Genomic DNA, 21894 nt, shown 5'->3' with positions numbered 1-21894 from the left:
GGTGAGTTTTATGGCATATGAATTAGATCTCAATTAAAAAAAAAGTTTTTAAAAAGGTATAACTAAATACAATGTGTAGTCTTTGGATTTGTTTTGTTTTGGCTGTGCCATGTAACTTGTGAGATCTTAGTTCCCTGGCCAGGGATTGAACCCATGTTCTCGGCAGTAAAAGTACAGTGTCCTAAGCCCTGGACAGCCAGGGAATTCCCCCAGTGTGCGGCCCTAGCTGGACCCTATATTGAAAAAATGAAAAGCTACAAAGGACATTATTGAGGACAGGGACATTTGAAGATAAACATTATATTAGATGATAGCTTTGTATCAGCCATAAATTTCCTAAATTGATGAGGTGCTGAGGTTATACTGAAAAATGCCAGGTAGAGACACACTGAATATTTAGGGCGAAGTGACATGATGTCTGTAAATATACTCTCAAATAGCTCCACAGTTACAAAACCGACAAGGTTAAATAACTAACCCAGGATCACAGGAGACAAAGAAATCAGATATTGTCCAACACAGTGTTAAAAGTGTGTGCTCTAGAGCCAGAGTGCCTGGGAAAACATGCAGCTGTGCCTGTTGCCAGTTGTGTGACCTTGGACAAGGTACTTAACCTCTCTGTGCCACATTCTTCTCGTTTTAAAAGTGGGATTGACGATGATGATGATAATAAGAGTAGCCACCTCTGAGCATTACGTGTGTTAAAACATATAAAGACCTTAGGACATGACCTTGCACACTGAAAGTGCTCCGAATCTACGGCAGAAAATAACTTGAAACCAGGTCTCATCTCTAGCAGAGACCAGACCTTCATGCTGCCTTCTCCCTAGAGGGACTTGGAATCTCATAGGACGCTGGGATAGAGAGCACGTTCAAAAGGGCAGAATTACCAGAGGCCAGGGAAAGGGAGGGCAAGCCGCAAGAGGCAGGACCTCGGGGCTTCGGGACTGGAGTGGGAGTGGGGAGAGACCAGGCAGAGAGACGCCACAGGAGCCAGAACTGACAAGGGGGATGCCCTAAACTGAAGGAGAAGGGACAGGTGTGCACCTTCTAGCCCAATCTTCCCAGGCTGCAGCTGAGAAAACTGAGGCCAAGAGAGCAGAATCATGAAACCAGGGGCTTGCAGCCAGGAGTGGCAATGCTAGGCAAATATCGGCAGGACTCTGGTCCTGTGCCCTGGTAGGTAGGAATCCTCAGAATGCGGCTCAAAAGCTTTAGAAATGAAAAACACCTGGATACTTAAATGATGGGCATAATCAAAATGTTCTGAGGACTCACTGTTGCTTTCAACAGTTTCAAAATTTTGACTCTCCCCACTACCATCCCTTGCCCGTAAATGGGAAGCTGATGTCAAAGGAAGACATCTTATTATTCTAATATTGTTTTCTTAAAAGGTACCCGGCACTGTTACAAAACCCTATCAGATGGGTTCCATTACTATCCCCACCTTACAAATGAGTAAAGTGAGGCCTGACAAGATTAAGGAATTTGCCAAGGTTGCAGTTAATAAGTAGCAGAGCCAGGATTTAACTCAGGTCTTTCTGGCTGCACAGACGGTTTCCAAAGTGGGTGCTTGTGCTCCAGGAATTGTGTGGGAATTAACGTTAGAATTTCTATTTTTTTAATCTCATGCTTCTTTTTTAAAAAAATTTTTGGCTGAGCTTCATAGCTTGCGGGATCTTAGCTCCCTAAACAGGGATTGAACCCATTTACCCTGCAGTGAAAGGCAGAGTCCTAACCACTGGGAAACCAGGGAAGCCCCTATCTCATGCTTTTAAAATCCCTATTTTTAACATAGATCTTATCAAATACCTAATACATTAGCCCAGTAGTACATATGTATTGCAGACCCTATGGGGTGACCACCCGACAGCCATTCCATCCCCACCTCCCTTTTCCTTTGTTACCTGATAACTTCCTGGACTCCTCTGTGGACCACGAAGCCATGAGACCCGGTGCTGGACAAGGAGGCATAAGGACACCCTCACCAGAGGTTTCTGGAAAAGACAATTTGTTTCTCAGAGAGGTGAAGGTGCCAGAGCGTGGCAGGCTGGCACTGCCCCTGCCCACCTTGTCCTACTGAGAAGGCAGACACCATGTTAACACATGACATTGAAGAGGCAGACCTGAGGACGAATGCCAACACAAAAAGGATGGAGGAACTTCAGGAAGCCAGACAGAGCCCAGCCCTGAATGACATCCGTGATCTGATGCATCAAGCTGAGCCCACCCTCCCCAGCCAGACAAGGTGCTCGAGTCAGCTATCGCTGCCTGGGCTTTCAGTTACACGCAGCTCCGCACGTGCAGACTAACAGGTGTGAGTCTGTAATTCCTGAGTCAACAAACACGCATCTACTAGGAGTGGACGCTCAAAAGGGTTTACTGGTAGAGAGTCACGTGACAGGGACCATGCAGCAGGCACTCTATGGTTCTCGGGGGGCAGGGGTGCAGATGAGGAGTAAGGGCCAAATGATGAACTCTATGTTCTACCCTCTGGAAGCCTGGAGGCATGAAGGGTAGTTGGAAGCATGTTTGTCAACCGGCCCTCAGGAGAATCCGATCCAGGCAATTTGCCAGGCGCTTGGAATTTTCATGTGTTCCCCTCCTTCAGTGGTTTCACTTGGCTATAGGAACTAACAGAAGAAACTCGGCAATGTGTTTGCTCTCTAGAATTCTCAGGGGGTTCAAGGGACCCAGAGAGGTGCCTGCCTGCGGTAGCTCTCATGACCCAGGCCCCGCATATGTGAACTATGAGAGCTGAGAACCGTGAGGAGAGAGCCCTCTACATTCCAACTGAGTAAGCAGGAAAGGGGGCAGGAGAGACTGTGTTTCACCAGAAATGGGGTCCCTGGATCTGGAGTGATGCAACTTGGCTGCAAACAGAAAATCTATAGCAGAGGCTTAAACAAAATAGAAGCTAGTTTCTCTCGTGTGAAAGAAATCTGAAGGTAGGAAGTCTGGGTTGGCATAGGAGTTCTCTGGTGATCTAAGACCCAGGACCCATCTATTTCTGCTTTACTGTTGTAGTACATAGCTTTTACCCTCAAGGTCACCTCATTGTCCAGAATGGCCACTGAGCTCCAGCCACTATCACTGAATTCCAAGCAGTGAGGTAAAAAGGGCCCATGCCCCCTTTTTAAGGAGCTTTCCTGAAGTTCCTGCCTACAAACCACAGCTGCAAGTGAGGCTAGGAATGTTTCTTTTGCCTGAGCACGATATTACCTTGAATAAAATGGAGGTTCTGTTGCTAAGGAAGAAGGGGAAATGGATTTATGGTGGCAGCTAGCAGCCTCTGCCCCAGTCTCCAAAGGCAAGGGGGCCACTTGGATCAAGGAAGAGAAGATGGGACCAGAAATCAAAAGATATGCTCTGACCTTTATGAGTATATGAATGAAAGTTGCTCGGTTGTGTCTGACTCTTTGCGACCCCATGGACTGCCTAGTCCATGGAATTCTCCAGGCCAAGATACTGGAGTGGGTAGCCTTTCCCTTCTCCAGGGAATCTTCCCAACCCAGGAATCAAACCAGGGTCTCCTGCATTGCAGGCGGATTCTTTACCAACTGAGCTATCAGGATAGCCCAAAAGATCACAGGGGCAGTCATCCCTTGGTGGCCTCAAACCACCAACCTTTTGGTTAATTGCGCCACATAGACACTTATGAGTACATGACCTTAGGTAAATCCCCAAACCTCCCTGAGCCTCAGCCCCAAACCAAGGACTATGGGAGGGTCAAATGATATGATGCTGTGAAAGGGTTTCATAAAGCATAAACGCTATTCCCACATGAGGACTTATGTTGCTGCTACTGCTGTCATTAATACCAAGAGTGGCTGACTGTTTTCTGTGGGGAGAAAGGCAGATGGGGCTGGAAGGAGCGGGAGGACAGCATTTACTGGGACAAAGAGAAAGAGATGCAGCTGCTTTGTTCACCATATACACATGAGATATACCCATGCAAGCAGGAGTCTGTTTCCCCAGGGCCACGTGCCCCAGGCCATGTAAAAACCTGGAGTCTGGCAGAGGCCCAGGCTGCCTTCAACCCTCAGGGCCCCAGACAGGCAGACAAACAAACACAAACAAACACAAGCCTGGGGGAAGCCCAAATACACGGGAGAAAGGGGAAGGCCTCCCGGAGCAGAAACCAAGCTCTGGGCCCCCACAGGGCCAAAATAGCTTGCTGATTGAGTCAACAGGCCAACACATTGGTCAAGCTGCTGGGGAGAAAAACTGAAACCCCAGCCAGATCTATTATTTAGCAATTTGTCACCAGGCATAAATATAAATTATCCCCTCCCCCAGACCCCAACTGCCAGGTTGTTTGGTGTCGGGAGTCACCTCGGGTCAGCCAGGGCCAAATCAGGCGTTTGTATCTGCTCTCCTCACAGCGTCCGGGAGGACAGCTGGGCAGTGGGCTACCGATGCTGGAGGAAGGGGCAACCTTTTCTCTAGACCCCCCAGGCCCCAAGTCCTTGCAGGCAACTCCCCCGAGGGGCTGCTAACAGCCCTTCCCTGATATTGGGGGCAGTCAGATCTCAGGGGTGCACTTGAAGAATTCTGATGACATACAGCCCATTCACAAGTATTTGCTGGGTGCCTACTGTATACCTGCAAGTCCAGGAGGGGGCCGGGGCTGGTGGGCTCGGCTCCACAGGCTGTGAGCTTGAGGATCAGGGCCTCTCCTTGTTGCTGGGGTGTACCTCCTTCCCCTCCAGGTTCCTGGCAGTGTGAGCTGTGGAAAGCCGGCTGTTTAGATTTCAAAACTAATTGGTTACAGCTCATGGGGCCTGGGGGTGGGGAGGGGGCGGTGGGAGCAGTACAAATTGCAAGCAGTGTAGAGAATTACAAATCTGGCTTCCTAGTCTCCCTGGCTTGGCACAGATCAAGCGTATAAATCAGGCTTCTGTCGCTTGACTTTCTGGTTCACCGTTCCCATTCACCATTCAGGACACTGAACAAGGATTTTTTTTTTTAATGTTTTGTTGAAGTAAACATATATATAGAAAAGAATACACATGATAAGTGTAAAATAGCCTGGAGGATTTTCCCGAAGTGGCCACAATCAGGTAACAGCATCTAGATCAGTTACCAAGTACACTGCCAGCCCCCAGAAACCCACTTGTGCTCTCTCCAATAATCATTCCCCAAGGGGAACCCTATCCTGACCTCGAGCACCATAGATTCATTTTGCCTGTTTTTGAACTTTGCATAAATGGAATCATACAGGATATTCTCTTTCATGTCTGGCTTCTTTCCCTCAACATCACGACTGTCAGATCCACCCAGATTGTTCTGTGTAGTTGTCATTTATTCTCAAGACTGCCTACCATCACAGTATGTGAACAGACAATACTTCACCCATTCTACTATAGATAGACATTTGAGCTGTGTCCAGTTGGTAACTATCACAAAAGTGCTGCTAAAAACAGAATTTTCACAAACAGGTTCCCCTCATCCCCACCTTTTTTAAAAAGATCTTCTCTGTGGTAAAATACATATAATATTTGCCATTTGAACTATTTTTAAGTGCATAACTCATTGGCATGAAGTATCATCACACTGCTGTGCAACCATCACCACTATCTGTTTTCAAAAGATTTTCATCATCTCAGACAGAAAATCTGTACCCAGAGCAATAGCTGGGCTTCCCTTGTGGCTCAGCTGGTAAAGAATCCTCCTGCAATGCGGGTGACCTGGGTTTGATCCCTGGGTTAGGAAGGGCCCCTGGAGAAGGGAAAGGCTACCCACTCCAGTATTCTGGCCTGGAGAATTCAACTCTTTGGGCCGCAAAGAGTCCAACACGACTGAGTGACTTTCACTTTCACTTTTCCCAGGTGGCGATAGTGGTGAAGAATCCACCTGCCAATGCAGGAGATACAAGAGACGTGGGTTTGATCTCTGAGTCAGAAAGATCCTCTGGAGGAGGAAATGGCAACTCACTCCAGTATTCTGGTCTTAAAACTTCCATGGACAGAGGAGCCTGGAGGTCAGACACAACTGAACATGAACAGAACTATCCATTTCTCCTACCCTCAGCCCCTGGTAACTTCTGTTCTGTTAATACTTTTTGTCTCTATGAATTTGTGTACCCTTGGTGCCTCGTACAAGTGGAATCATACAGGATTTATCCTTTTGTGCCTGACTTCTTTTACTTGGCATAATCTTTTCAAGGTTCATCCATGTTGTAGCATGGATCAGAATTTTGTTCCTTTTGATGACTGAATAATATTCCGTTGTATGGCTATATCACATTTTGTTTAAACATTCATCTATTGATAGACATTTGGGTTGCTTCCACCTTTGACTGTTGTAAATAATGCTGCAATGAACATTGCGATGCAAATATCGTTTTGACCTGAAGCCTTTAGCTGAGGACCTGCTGCATACAGAGAACTGAGATGGGTACTCATCCATCCCATAGTAGATTGTCATATGAATCAAATGGGTTATTATTTTGAGGCTAGAGACAAGGAAACTGAGGTTCAGAGAAGTCAAGGGCCTTTCCCAAGGCTAAGGGGCTAATCTAAGTGGCTGAGTGTGTGTGTGCATGTGTGTGCTCAGTTGTTCAGTAGTGTCCAGCTCTTTGCGACCCCATGGACTGCAGTCCACCAGGCTCCTCTGTCCATAGAATTCTCCAGGCAAGAATACTGGAGTGGGTTGCCATTTCCTCCTCCAGGAGGTCTTCCAAACCCAAGGATTCAACCTGTCTCTTGCATCCCCTGCATTTCCACCACTGTGCCACCAAGCAGCTGAGACCAGGGCTCAGTCTAGACCATGACCCCAGTCCAGTGTTATTTCCATCCCTACCCCGACCCCACCCCACCCTCCCACACATCTCTCTGTTGTTTCTCTCTTGCAATTCTCTAGTCACAGTGGAAGTTAGAAGACTTTGGGTTGCAGCCTAGTTCTTGCTTTAGTTCCAGGTAGAAAAAATTTCCCTTGGAGCTGCTAAACCCCAAGCTGGGCTTTCTGGAAGCATATTCCTTTCTCCTGGCAAACAGCCCAGGGCAAGGGAATGGGAGAGGCTCCTTGGCTCCCTTGCCTCTACCTTTAAACTTTGTGCTCTGGTTTTTTATGTTTTTTAAGCTATAGGTTCTGTCACATCACATCCTGCCTCCAGGCCCAGAGCTCAGGCTATATTTCTCGTTCCTCCCTTGGTAAGGACAGCAGAATATCTAAGACCTAATCGGATTTTCCATTCAAAGGACATGGAGAGAACTACTCACTCAAATGTCCTCTTCCTCTGCCCTGCTTTAGTAAATTTCGGTGGTAGACAACCTACTCTGTGTTGGACAACAAGTGGTCAAACTTGTCCCTCAGATCCCTGTGCTCAGGGGAACCCCCGGGGTGAGGTGGGGTGGGGTGGGGGAGCCAAGCAGGACACAGGCTGAGAGAAGCCCATTCGGTAGGATGCCGCCAGAACAGGAAAGCCCCCAGGCTTCTGGAGGAAGTACGTGGCTGTTGGAGTCAGGGGGGTGGGGGCGCTTCCTAACAGTGCCTGCTGAAGGCCCTGTCGTTCACCATGCAAATACTGCTTTTTTACACGCCATGTAAAGTGCCAGGCACAGTGTTAGGCCCCAGGGAGGGGGCGCCACGAACAGGGACAACTCCCAGGGCAGGTACAAGCCACTCTTGGTCTCTACAATGACGCACAATTCTCTGCACAAATTCTGCGGAGAGCTGGGTGGGCGTGAGCTCCCGGTCCCCTTGCAGGTACCGCACGCCCCTGCGCTCAGCTTCCGGCCCCTTGCCGACCTTCAGGGCTGACCAGCGGCCAGGAGGTCCGAGGCGCGGCCCTGGAGGCGACCTGCTGGGGTCCCCCGCCCCCGGGCCTCGCTGTCCGCACCGTCTCTGCCCCTCGCGGGCCGACAGGGCGCCTTTCAGGAGCCTCCGCCCCCGCTGGAAAATCCCCGCGCGGTCTCCGGGGCGGGCGGTGTCTGCCGCCCTCCAGGTGAGGGATTCCGCGTCCCCGACGCGGTGCCGGGGCAGCGCGCCCGCAGGCGCCGGGACCCGCCGGGCCGCCAGCCGCTCGCCGCCCGGGCGCGCGCAGCCTCCGCCGCCAGCCCGCGGGGAGCCGAGCCAAGAGCTCCGCGGCGGGAAGTCCGCTGCCTCCTCCGCAGCTCAGCCCGCTGGAGAATTAAACATTTTTAAGTTTTGAGACTCTCTTGGACTGCAAGGAGATCCAACCAGTCCATTCTAAAGGAAATTAGTCCTGGGTATTCATTGGAAGTACTGATGTTAAAGCTGAAACTCCAGTATTTTGGCCACCTCATGCAAAGAGTTGACTCATTGGAAAAGAGTCTGATGCTGGGAAGGGTTGGGGGCAGGAGGAGAAGGGGACGACAGAGGATGAGATGGCTGGATGGCATCACCGACTCGATGGACGTGAGTTTGAGTGAACTCCGGAAGTTGGTGATGGACAGGGAGGCCTGGCGTGCTGCGATTCCTGGGGTCGCAAGGAGTCGGACACGACTGAGCGACTGAACTGAACTGAAGCATATGCGTACCTCTACAGTTATGAATATTGCAATTAAGTGCACATACTGTTTGGTCGTTATCACACATTATGTTCAAGTCTGCTCTTTTTTTCTTTTCCTTTTTTTCTTGACTCTCCGTTGGTCCCCACCCTAGAAGCATCTTCATCCCCAGGAAACCCTTTTTAAGAACCTAAAATGGACCTTTCATATTCTTCTCCCTGCTCATATAAGCATGGGGCTTTCCAGGTGGCTCAGTGGTAAAGAATCCGCCTGCCAGTGCAGCAGACTCGGGTTCCATCCTTGGTTGGAGAAGATCCCCTGGAGTCGGAGAGGGAAACCCACTCCAGTATTCTTGCCTGGAAAATTCCGTAGACAGAGGAGCCTGGCAGCCTACAATTCATGGGGTCGCAAAGTGGTAGACACAACTGCCACCTCAGGGAGAGAGCCTATGCAGATATCTCTCTCTATATATATATTTCGGTATACACGAATGCATGTAAATAGCATCTTGTTGGGAGAAGGCCATGGCACCCCACTCCAGTACTCTTGCCTGGAAAATCCCATGGACGGAGGAGCCCAGTGGGCTGCAGTCCATGGGGTCTCGAAGAGTCGGACACGACTGAGCGACTTCACTTTCACTTTTCACTTTCCTGCATTGGAGAAGGAAATGGCAACCCACTCCAGTGTTCTTGCCTGGAGAATCCCAGGGACGGGGGAGCCTGGTGGGCTGCTGTCTATGGGGTCGCACAGAGTCGGACAGCAGCAGCAGCAGCAGCATCTTGTTGAATATATTTTTCTATATCATAGGAACTGTAGCGGTTGTAGCAGTTTTAAAAATTATTATTATTGTTATTACCTACAATAAAATCACCTTTATTAATGTATCAAACCACCCCCTTCTGACAGTCATCCCCTGTGTTTTCTGCTTTCTGCTGCTGAGTGGTGAGGTGTTAAAACTAATGTTATATATCTGCATGTGCCCAGAAGTGGTACTGCTGCAATGATGTGCCCCTGGTTTTAATTTTCTAAGATACAGAAGGCTGCTTTTGCAAAATGCCTAACACCTAGCGTCCCCATCAACAATGAATGAGGATGCCCTTTTCCCCACACCCAGCAGTAATAGGTGGATGGCTCTTGGGGCTTTCCATCAGTTGCCTGGGACCATGCTGAGGTATCTGCCTGTTACTTTCATTTCTACTTGCCTGACTCCTTTGTGAGCTCTGTAGTGAGCTGAAAATGAGCATATTTTGGCAGCCACTTGCTTTGTTTTTCAAGAACTGCATCCTCTTTGTACATCTTGATATGCTTTAAGCACAGAAAATCCCGTTTGCCTGGAAAGGCTGGAGAAGGATGTGCTAGGATTAATGGAATGGTCTAGTTAGCAGAGGGGCTTCCCAGGGGGCACAGGGGTAAAGAATCTGCCTGCCAATGCAAGAACTGTGGGTTCCATTGCTGGGTGGGGATGATCCCCAGTGGCAACCTGCTCCGGTATTCTTGCCTGAGAAATTCCACGGACAGAGGAGCTTGGTCGGCTACAGTCCACTGGGTCGCAGAGTCAGACACAGCTGAGCGACTGAGCAGGCATGCACTAGTTAGCAGGTAGTCCCCTTGTTTGTCATCCAATTACGAGCTTTCATAAGATGTGACCATAAGCAGATATATGTAGTGATAGGACTGTAACAAATACAAGAGGCATCTGGGGAATGGAAAGTGAGTGGGCTTTGGGGTCACTTGCTAGCTGTGCGCTGTTGAACAGCTAACCCCCCTGAGCCTCAGTTAGCTCATCTGTGAAACAGAGATAATGATGATTCTTTTATAATTGTTGAAAAGCTTGACAGTAATTTATGTAAAGGACCTGGGGCATAGTAGATGGTCAGTAAATGGTAGTCAATTATGATAAGCATAACTTTAATTTTTCCTCCAGTGGTTAAGTAGGACTTTCAGAGGCCTGAGTTTAGCTTCAATGTCAATCAACATTGCGTGGGTCTGGGTGAAACTGGGATTATTTAAATTTCCTGTGGGCCCAGTAATCAGACACATATAAACGAAGGTTTTGCAGCCTCATCACTATTCACAAAGAATAGGATAATTCTTTGTTGTGGGGGGCTGTCCTGTGCTTTGCGGAATGTTTAGCAGTATCTGTGGCCTCTACCCACTAAATGTCAATAGCACATCCTACCCCCCCCCCAGTCATAACAATCAAAAATGTTCTCAGGCCTGGTCACATGTCCCCTGCAGGGCGAAAATTGCCCATGTGGTTGAGAATCACTGATCTAAATCCTCTGGGAGAAACTTCTTGAGGGTTTACATAGCATGAGGAGAGGCCCCTCCCATTCCCCTGCTCCCTCGCCACAGGGCAGCCCCCCACTCTTCAGTTGCAGAATTCCCCAAATGGGGTCTAAATGTCAGCCAGGTCTGAGCAGGGTGCATCTGGGGGAAGAGAAGCAGATGGAAGTGTCTTCCCTGTGGGTGTCTGTGAAATGCTCAACCTGGGCGCAGGACAGAACCAGGCTGTATTTGTATTGAACAGGTACCCGAAGCTGCCCCCAGGTCAGAACTGCGGTGTGTGCCCTCAGAGACCCTCCAGACTGACTGGGACGCTGGGGGAGCCTGGATGACCTCATGCGGTGAGAATGGACAAATGATGGTCTGTAATTTTTTTTCTTTTGCCAGCTGCTATTCCTTCTCTTTCCCTCATGCTGCATTCTTGACCCAGGATCAGCTGTGGGTTTTCACCTGAGCCACAGTTTTCTTTTCTCTCTGTGGCTGACCGGAGAGCCTACGTGTTCAGTCCTCCTTTCATATATGTTGCAGTCCTCTATTTGAAATAGGATGTTTCATCCTCACTGTAGACTCTTCATGCCCCTAAACACAATTCCTTATCTTTCCTCCTAACTCAATTTCAAGTCAACACATATTTGTTGAGTGCCATTGCTTAAACTGCTGGCTGCTTCCTAATGTCAGTCCTTCCCTCCTTCACTGGTAACAGAGCCCTGAGCAACACGCCCTACTGAAACATTGCATTTCTCCATCTCCCTTGATGCTTGGTGTAGCCAGGTGACTAAGTTTTGGTTAATAAGAGGCAAGCCGAGGGTGAAAGAGGATTTCTAGGTAGGTTCCTTAAAAGGGTGAAGGGCATACACCTTTTTTGTCTTTCTCTCCTCCTTCCTTCTCTCTTCCTGGAATTCAGGTGTAATGGGTGGAGCTCCAGTAGCTGTTGTGGGCCATGAGGAACGTGAGGATGGCAGAGCAGAGAGATAGAAAGATCCCAGTGACTGGGGCTGCTGCACAGCCCTGGAGCTGCGGACTTTTATGTGAGAGAAGAAACTCCATGTGCTTAGGCCACTGTGAATCAGCAGTCAAATACACTTCCTAAGTGATGCAAGCCCTTCCCAAGGCCAAGCATCTGTCCTTGCCTTTAACCAGTCTCCCCCGTCCTTATGCTGAATATTTTGGAATTGTCATCAATTCCTACACCTCCAGCCGGTCAGCCACCATGACCCGTCAGTTTCTACACTGAGTACCTGCTGTATCTATGTGTCTTTTCCTTTTCTTCTTTCTCAGCATGCATTCTAAGCTAGAGGTTTGGTGATGCTGAGCAGGATTCAGAGAACTCAGAGAACATAGAACTCATGACTGCGACGCCTAACTAGGCAGGAGTCACCCCTGGCAACATGCGTGGAGGTGGTAACAGCCATCTTATCAGGGAGGACTCTGGTTTACCCTATGTATCCAGAACTAGCCCAGTGCCTGACACATAGTAGGCACTCAAACAGATAGCTGGGGGATTAATATGCTGGTTGAAGGGTTAAATGACTGATTGATTAACTTGACATACACGTGCGTCCCTGCATCGATAGAGCCTCTACTTTCACCTTTCACGTATATACACATCACCTTTCACGATGGAGACACCAGGTTACAAAGAAAACCCTCAAGAGTTTGCTGTTGACTTGAGCTGCGTCACTTGTAAGAAGGACAAAATATGTATGTGGTCAGCTTGAAACCCAGGCCCGCTACTAGAAATAAACTAACCCCTTGTTGAATTCGCGCAAGAGAACTGAAGGGAGGTGGGGGAGACGGGCGGCAGGAAAAATGCCTGAGATCTTACACAGCTTGTGCAAACAGAATGTCGGGGCCGGGCAGCCCCGGGAGTCCAGGAATTAATAGCCCCGCTGAGGCTCCCGGGCTCCGGAGATGGAGCTATTTAAAGCCAAGAAATGTCATTTCCACCCACAGAGGCTGCCCCAGTCGCGTTATCTGGACCTTCTTCAGCCCTGGTGTTCTGGCAGCCTCCCTGGCCTGACCTCCCAGCGGCGGGACCACAGGGCTCAGAGCCAACCTGTCGTCACTGCTCTGTGGGCCAGGGGCTGACCTGAGCCTGTTCGGGATCCTCCTCCTCTGTGCTCAGACCACAGGACAGGCTGAGTGGGGACCCCGGGCCCAGCTCACCCCTCTGCAAGGGCCGCTGGCGAGCACGGAGGCCGCCGCCCACACGGAGAGATCAGCCGCCCAGCAGGACGGGCCTGGGACCAGCGTCGGGGTTTTGAGGTCTGAAGACGACACCCTCACCCACCAGAATCACATCCTTGTCCTGCTCCGTGACTGCAGGCCGTTTACTTCCTCTCTCTGCCCCCCATGCCCCCATTTCTCCACCTGAACTGGGAAATCTTCCTCTTCTTGCCCTGTTGCTGGGGGAGGTCACGGGAGATCAGAGAAGGGGAAGTCTTTTGAAGCTTCGGGAAGAAAAGCACCATAGAAATCCGGGTATTACCTGCAGCTCCTCCTTTCCCTCTAGTGAAGGTAATCCAGGAACGCTTCCTCCGGAGGCGGAGGCCAGAAGACAGGAGGCTCCCGTTTGAAGTGTCAGTGGGCTCCAGACTGTGTGACGGAGCCATTGGCCCTACGCGCCTGGGAACCCAGGCTCCCACTCTTGCCAGGCACCCATGGCAAGAACTTCCTCACATCCTGTCTGCTCTGATCTCAGGCATCTGCTCTGGCTGATGTTCCTGCAGCTTCGGGGAGGGGAGGGCGCTCAGAAGCCTGGAGAACGTGCCAAGCCAAGTCTGCCCTGCAGGTGTCTGATGCCCAGCGACGGCTGGGCTTGTTTCCTGACTCTGAGGCCTGGCCAAGGGAAAGCACAGTGGCAGCTAAATGGGTTTCTAAGGAAGGTGTAATGAGATGCCAGGGGCACTCCAGCCTGAAGCCTCCCTGATGCATTGCTGAGCTTGTCCATTGCTACCACTCAAGGGGCAAAAGGATATGAGGAAATGACTTTTTTTTTTTAAGGAAACAGAAATGGAAATGAAATCTGGCAGGCCTTCTTCTCTCCTCTGCTCCCTTTCCTTGTCAGATTTTGGGGCTTGCCCAAAAGGCATGGATGTTTGCCCTCCTTTCATTTTTTTGAAATATTCAAGCACCCTAAAAGGTATGTATCAGGCAGAATAGTACAGAGTATGTTACAGTAACAAACAACCCCCATAGCTCACTGGCTTAACACACTTCTGCTTCTGCTACTTGCTGCTTCCTGCTTCTGCTCCACATCCTTCAAGGGTGAGCAGAGGGCTCTGCTCACTGAAATCACTCAGGAATTCAGGCGGATGGAACAGCCAACATCTCAGACATTGTCAGGAGCAAAAGAGAGAGCTGGAGGATCTTGAAAAGGCAATTTAATGGTCTAGCTCACCACTCCTTGGCCAGAACTGGCCACGGGGTCACTCTCAACCACAGAGGACCAGGAAGTGCAAGCTACTGTGTCTCAGAAGAGGAGCCACAAATGTCTGGTGAACAACAGCAATATGACCACAAAAGGCAGAATTACATCATGAACACCATGTGCCCACCACCACCCAACCTGGAAAATATCTCTTTGCCAGTACTGGTGAAACCCTCTGTGTACTGGACACAAGTACATCTCTCTGCTCCCTGCCACCACAGGAACGATGCTCCTGAATTTGATGTTTATCAAATATCTCTGTATCTTACTATATTGATATTATATATACCCTTTGCAGAGGGGTGAACTGGGCCCTGAGTCTCCACTCAGCCTTTCCTGAGACCTTCTGTATGTAATTAACAACATATAGTGTTGTTTTACATTTATTTAAAGGCCGTATAAATGGTATCATACGGTACATATCTATTTGCAATTTTCTTTTTTGACCTACTTTATGTTTCTGAGAGTAACCCACGACATTGTGTGAAACTATGTTTGATTCCATGCTGTATATAGTCCATCGTGTGACTACCGCAGTGTCCACTGTGGATAAACATATAGGTCACCTCTAGATTTTTGTGATTCTGTATAGCACTGCCATGAACATTCTTAGGCACAAGCAACAGACAGTATCTCCAGAGTAAAGACTTTGGAGGGCTTTTTCCACTTGGTGGGATATTGCCAAATAGCCCTCCAAAAAGGCTGAATCAGGTCACGCTCCACAGAAGCCTCCTGGCCTCTGTGCAGCCTCATTAACACCTGATACTGTTTGATGAGTGAAGAACACTTCCCCCATAGTTTTCATGAAACCGAAGTCATTAGTCAGCCCATACATATTTCTTGAACACCAGATATATACCAGGCACACAGCTAAGAGTGAAGGATAATGAAGAGGGACTCAGACCCTGCCCTCGTGGAGCTTGCAGTCTGGTAGGCAAGACAGACACACGTGGGAATCATTAGAATAGACTGGAAAACATAAAGAGGCAAATAAAAATCACCTCATCTTGCTACCCACAGGGGACTGCTATCTTCCTTTCTAAGGAAACACTCATGAGCTTTGGACAACACAAAGAAACCAGGCACTTGGGTAAAACAGGGCCCAGCATCCAAGGTGCCTGGACACCTTAAGCCCTGACTCGGGCAAGATAACTAGAACCCTGGCCCAGGAGCAATAGCCCATTAGGCAGGACCAGTGCCACCTGACTTCCAGAACAGGGTGGCCGGGAGGCTCTGAGCAATAGCCGTGGTCTGGTGAATCGACCTTGGGTGACTGTGATCCCACATTCAAGGGTTCGGGGAGGAAACTTAAACTCTCAAAGTGAGTGATTGACAAGACTGGTGAGGGACCTGGAGTACAAGGGACCTGTAATATAGCCACACCAGTGATGGTAACAGTCATATTGAAGCAATCCTGCAAGATAGGCTGGGTGAGGAATCAGGTGCGTCTCCTTAATTTGGGCCTGAGTCACTGGGTAGAAGGACCAGTTGGAAGCAAGGCCAGAGAATGCAGTGTTATTTCAGCCACCGTGTTTGAGGAGACACATAAAGCTGGTGGCTGGGTAGGCAAGCTAAGACGGCCCTCGGCTATAGCTCTAGGTAGAGCTTAACTTAGTGAATCACTGCACAAATGCACATGAATAGAGGTATGAGCAGGATGTGACTCTAGACTCTCTGTAAGGGACATGAACACTTTCAGGGACTTCCCTGGTGGTGCAGTTGTCAAGAATCCACATTCCAATAGGATGTGGGTTCGATCCCTGGCCAGGGAACTGAGATTCCCCATGCCTTGGGGCAACCAAGCCTTTGTGCTTGCAACTAGAGAGTCCATGTGCCGCAAGAGAAGCCCACACCCCACCATGGAGATCCAGCGCTGCCAGACAGAAACATAAAAACCACCTTTGTCCAGGTATAATTCACAAACAACAAGATACAACCATTGTAAGTATACAGTTTGGTGAGTTCCAATAAATGCATACAGCATTCGCTATAATCAAGACAGGGAACACTGATAAAAATATGTTAAGATCCCTGTTGTTTTCCTCAAGGAGTCCTTCATTTGTTACCAGACACAGATACTTAGGAAAAATGTGAACCGTACAGGCAGCAAAGCATAAGTTCTAATCACTGATGCAGGTTAAGGGAGCTGGGGAGTGGAGGGGGCAACCCCTTGGGAAGTGCCTGGTCCTGATGCAAACGTCCTTGGGCCCTGGAGACTCTCCATCACCCGCAGAGGATCGGGGAGAGGCAGGCCAGGCACCACAGGGCTCGCTTGTCCCGAAATATCTCAACGGCCTGAAATGGCACAGTGAGTCACCTCTCTGGTTTAGAACATTTGGTATTCCCTCTGAAATACCTATATTAAAATGCATATAAATGACCTAAGAGACAGCCTTTGAGGTGTGTGGAAAACCAGTCCTTCACTGAGAAACGGTTGTCAGGTTTTCCAGTTACCTCCTCAGGAGTGGGTAGGGCCGCGCCAAGACACATGGGGAAACAGACAAAGCAGCTGGTCAGCGTCCTCTAATCGCCGTTCTAACTTGGTGAGAAAGTGGACTCCTTCCTTTCAGACGTCTCAAATTACCACATGGAGTCAAGCCCCATCTGAAAGGTTAGGACATACATTTTGATCTAGGAAGAGGGGAAATTTTGTCAGGAGAATGACAATTCAGCAAGGGTTTGGGGAGAGGCTCAGCCTGAGGCTGAAGTCCGTGGGCATCGGAGCGTGGGGGCCCGAGGGGTTAGGACGAAAGTGTTTCCCCATGGAAAAGACTGCAGAGGTTGGATGTTTCTGCCTTCAAATGTCTGAAGGGTAACTGTGAGGCAAGGGGAGAGCAATGGTTTTTGCAGTCTAGCTCGGAATAGGGTGGGGAAAGCCAGAGGTGGCAGGTATCAATTCAATATGAGAAAGAACTTTCTAATAGAGCTATCGGGAGAGGAAATGAGTGACCCCAAGAAATAGTGAGATCTCTGTCACTACAGGCGTGTAAGCTGAAGCCAGACACCTTTTGGCAGGAATTCAAGTTCTGAGTGGGTCTTTGGATTCAGTCTCTTCCATCACTGAGATTCTCTAATATAGTCCATGGCCAACCTTGAGAAGCCACAAACACATATTAACTGAGCAATCGCTTTGTACAAGGCATGATGGGGACAACCCAAAGCATGAAAGCCATGGCCTCAGTCTTCCCTGTGGCTGAGCAGATGGGATCAAGGTGTGTGTGTGGGGGGGGGGGAGGGGGGCGGTGTTTGCATCACCAAAGGGATGGAAAACACACACTGCTGGAGTTCAGAAGGAGGGGAACCTGCCGAAGAGGGAGGTAGTCCAGGGGGGCACCAAGGAGGAGGAGAGATGGCAACTTTAGAATTCAGACAGGCAGGAAAAAGCGGGGAGGAAAGGTATGCACAGCTGCCAGAAGGCAGGAAATCACAAGGGTCAGGCTGGCTGGCGGAAGGGGACGTGATGGGGTAAAAAGGGATGCTGGGACTGGAACTGAGGAGGCTAAAAAAGATAGAGAGGATGCGTCTGGGGACAGACTGGGAGAGGCACACGTCCACAGGGAAGGGGCGTCTGCCCAGGGCCCAGAGTGCCCATTTGGGGTGCAGGGAATGTTGGGGGGGGCACCACACTGCTCCCCCGCCTCCAACTGTGCCGCAGACCACCAGACAGAGCCCCCAGGTCGCCTTCCCTCAGCCCCACCACGGCCTCCATCCCCTTCAGGGCAGTGAGTGCTGGAGAAAGACGGGAAAACCCACAAAAATCTTCCAAACAAGACAAATATGTGGTGTAGACAAAAGCCATGCTGGGTGGGATGAGGTTTTGGTTGCTCCCCGATGGGGTGGATCCGTCAGAAGAGGCTTGTGGCCTCAGAAAAATGCGTCATCTCCCGCTCTCAGCGGGGCTCATTGCCTCAGCCACCCCCAAAAGAGCCCACGCTGGGGGTGCCCGCAGTGAGGAACTGGGGTCAGGGTGGTCACTGGCCTCCAGGTCACCCATGCAGCCCTGCCCACTCCCCAGCCGGGGGCTTGCAGGGCTTCCCAGGGGACAGGCATGCCCAGTTTGGGGTGCTGGAGGGGGCATTTAAGCCATCCCCTGGGTGTAGTTCCCAGTTTCCTGGTGCGTGGTGAGCGTCCAGGGCACTGCCAGAGTGGGTAGGAGGATCATCTGGGCAACTCCTCGGCCCCACCAGAGCGTGGGGGGTGGGTGGGGGGTTCAATCAATGTTCCAAGTGGGAAAGTCAGGTGCCACCGGGAGTGCCTCAGAGGGACTGGAGTGTGAGTGGGAGGCGGGAGGAGGCGGTGGGGAGAGGCTGGGTCTAGCCTTCGGTCCCCTCATCCATACCCCCGCAACCCTCCAGGCTCCCAGGCCCCTGGGGTTCACGTTCCATTTCTGCTCCAGTTCCATGGTTATTAATGGCTATTGTTCGGTGAGAAAGACAGAGATGTTTTCAGTTTAGTGGCATTGTTTCGGACTTTCTCTCTGCCGCCGAGGCAGGGACAGGAGGCCTCCCCTTCGCAGATTGGCCCCGGGCAAGGACTGGTGGCCGGAGTCAGGGCTGAGTGGACTGGTCTCTCTGTGCTGTGTGGGCACAGGGAAAGACAGGAGGGGCCCGCACCGCCAGGAGGGCAGAGTCCCTAACACAGTTTTGCTTCCTATGCCTCTTGACCCATCCTGGCCACCCCGCTCCTCGCCCGAGAAACTAGCCCTGGCTCACTTTTCTACTTAGGCTTCCCCAATTTAGATGAGAGAGCAACTTTTTCTCTCTCTGGGCCTTGACTTCCTTACTTGCAATGTTCAGTGACTTCTAAGATCCTTCCTGGTTCTCAGCTTCAGCATCAACAGCTCAGTCACACCATCAGTACTTTCTCTACTCCAAGACTCCAGAGGTGGGAGCTGGCCCCTTGGCTGAGTGGATGGTCACCTGGGCAATGGGCTTAGGGAGGGAAAGGACGTTCCCCTGGCATCTTCACTATGTTTTTTTAAATATTTATTTATTTGGCCACACTGGGTCTTGGTTGCAGCCCTCGGGATCTCTGATTCGAGCTGTGGCAGGCGGGATCTTTAGTTGCACATGCAAAATCTTTAGTCGCAGGGTGTGTGAGGCAGGGGAACTCTTAACTGTGGCAAGTAGGATCTCGTTCCCCGACTAGGAAGCGAACCCAGGCCTCTGCATTGAGAGTCTTAGCCACTGGACCCCCAGGGAAGTCCCCACCTTAAATATTTTAAAACTTATTTTGTAGTTTGTAATTCCACCCTTAGAGATTCACTCCTCTGGGCTTATTGCAACACCCATTTCAGTGAAATAGAGAGGATAGCTGCTAACCCTTTTTAGCATTAAAAGTGATCCTTTGCTTATATATTTCTCTTCATGAAGTTGAAATCATTTTCAGATACAGGATCCCACTTGGGACTGTAACAGTTCAGGAATTAGTTGACCATTGGTAAGTTAAGACCTCAGAGGCGGTGACTCAAGATAAGAACCTGGACACAGGTGATCTCCTCCCAGGAATTACCTACATTTTAACAGAGGAACGTCCTGAGGGTAAGAGTAATCACAAAGGAATGCCTCTCTGGTGGCAGGAATGTCAAACCCTGTGATGCCAGGCGTGTGATGCTGTCTAGTGTGGCTGGGAATGAAGGGGCCACCCATGGGTCAGTGTGTGCCCACTCAACCCAGAGCTGTTCTCAAATCACCCAACGGGCCCTCAGCGGTTCACTGGACCCCTTGTGGGGGCAGATCTATTTGGGCAGGTGTCTGGGTTCACAAGAAACACCCAGAGAACAATCATGACTTGAAAGACAGAGGAAGGGAGAGTGTAAGTGCAGAGGGTGGGGTGGGGTGGGTCAAGGGTTAGGACAGGATGAGAGCCAGCACGGAACTTGGAAGGACACAGAAGGTGACTGCAGGGAGCAGGGGGTGGGGGCAGTGGTGGTCGTCTCCATAAAGGGCTACCTGAGCACAAAATCTCATTTGAAATTGGCCAGTAATAATTGAAGACCAACCCTGAATCAAATTGCCGACATCCGTTGGATCATCGAAAAAGCAAATAAGTTCCAGAAAAACATCTACTTCTGCTTTGTTGACTATGCCAAAGCCTTATGACTGTGTGGAACACAACAAACTGTGGAAAATTCTTCAAGAGATGGGAATACCAGACCACCTGACTTGCCTCCTGAGAAATCTGTATGCAGGTCAGGAAGCAACAGCTAGAACTGGACACAGAGCAACAGATTGGTTCCAAATTGGGGAAGGAGTACATTAAGGCTGTATATTGTCGCCCTGCTTATTTAACTTATATGCAAAGTATATCATGTGAAACGCTGGGCTGGATGAAGCACAAGCTGAAATCAAGATTGCCAGGAGATATATCAATAACCTCAGATATGCAGATGACGCCACCCTTATGGCAGAAAGTGAAGAAGAAATAAAGAGCCTCTTGATGAAAGCGAAAGAGAAGAGTGAAAAAGTTGGCTTAGAACTCAACATTCGGAAAACTAAGATCGTGGTATCTGGTCCCATCACTTCATGGGAAATAGATGGGGAAACAGTGGAAACAGTGTCAGACTTTATTTTTCTGGGCTCCAAAATCACTGCAGATGGTGATTGCAGCCATGAAATTAAAAGACGCTTGCTCCTTGGAAGAAAAGTTATGACCAGCCTAGACAGCGTATTAAAAAGCAGAGACATTACTTTGCCAACAAAGGTCTGTCTAGTCAAAGCTATGGTTTTTCCAGTAGTCATGTATGGATGTGAGAGCTGGACTATAAAGAAAGCTGAGCGCCGAAGAATTGATGCTTTTGAACTGTGGTGCTGGAGAAGACTCTTAAGCGTCTCTTGGACTGCAAGGAGATCCAACCAGTCCATCCTAAGGAAATCAACCCTGATTTGGAAGGTCTAATGCTGAAGCTGAAACTCCAATAATTTGGCCACCTGATACAAAGAACTGACTCATTTGAAAAGACCCTGATGCTGGGAAAGATTGAAGGTGGCAGAAGGGGACGACAGAGAGGATGAGGTGGTTGGATGGCATCACCGACTCAATGGACATGAGTCTGAGTAAGCTCCAGGAGTTGGCAATGGACAGGGAGGCCTGGTCTGCTGAAGTCTGTGGGGTTGCAAACAGTTGGACACAACTGAGCAACTGAGCTGAACTGAACCCTGAATCACATTTGGTATCCACATTGGAACGGAATGACCATTTGCCAGGGCTCCTAGATCCTAGATAGTTTCTATGCAATATCTTGTTTGAGCCTTGAGCTACCCTAGAGGCAGATCTTATCATCCAGTTTACAGAGAAGCCAATTGAAGTTTAGAGAGAACATGGAACCTGTCTAAAGCCACACAGCTAGTAAGTGGCAGAGCTAGGAATCAAACCCAAGTCAGCCCAGGCTCCAAAGCCTGCCATTCAACCACTTCTGCAAGGATAACAGTCACCTGCTAATACTGCCTCCTCTTCCCCATAAGGGCATTTTTTTGGCTCGAAGAGCATCCTGGCAATTTCCTGCACAGACCATTCTTGACCATTTTTCATGCAACAAGTAGTGATAGGGCTTCCTCTCCAGCACTTGAAGTTGCCTCGATGATGACAACTTCCAGGAAGAAAGTGTCTTTACACTCTAGGGTCCAGCAAATTTGTTCTGTGAAGTGCCATATAGTGAATACTCCAGGTTTTCCAGATCACTCGACCTCCGGGGAGCCACAAACA

At 49.6% G+C, this 21894-nt stretch overlaps 1 long non-coding RNA gene across 1 annotated transcript in view; it reads right to left on the bottom strand.

Annotated features, from left to right (window-relative positions):
- The window catches only part of LOC106503482, an 88957-nt gene continuing 68981 nt past the window's right edge, over positions 1919-21894 (bottom strand). The window contains exons 3-4 of the long non-coding RNA XR_001917081.1: positions 4606-4729; positions 1919-1997 (exon numbers count right to left, since the gene is read on the bottom strand). This is a non-coding gene — a long non-coding RNA (uncharacterized LOC106503482). The remainder of the gene's footprint in view (positions 1998-4605; positions 4730-21894) is intronic.

Source organism: Capra hircus, chromosome 23 (genome assembly GCF_001704415.2).
Source record: "Capra hircus breed San Clemente chromosome 23, ASM170441v1, whole genome shotgun sequence".
Lineage (NCBI taxonomy): Eukaryota > Metazoa > Chordata > Mammalia > Artiodactyla > Bovidae > Capra > Capra hircus.
The sequence above is the reverse complement of the archived record's forward strand: the minus strand, read 5'-3'. Positions and strand labels throughout refer to the sequence as shown.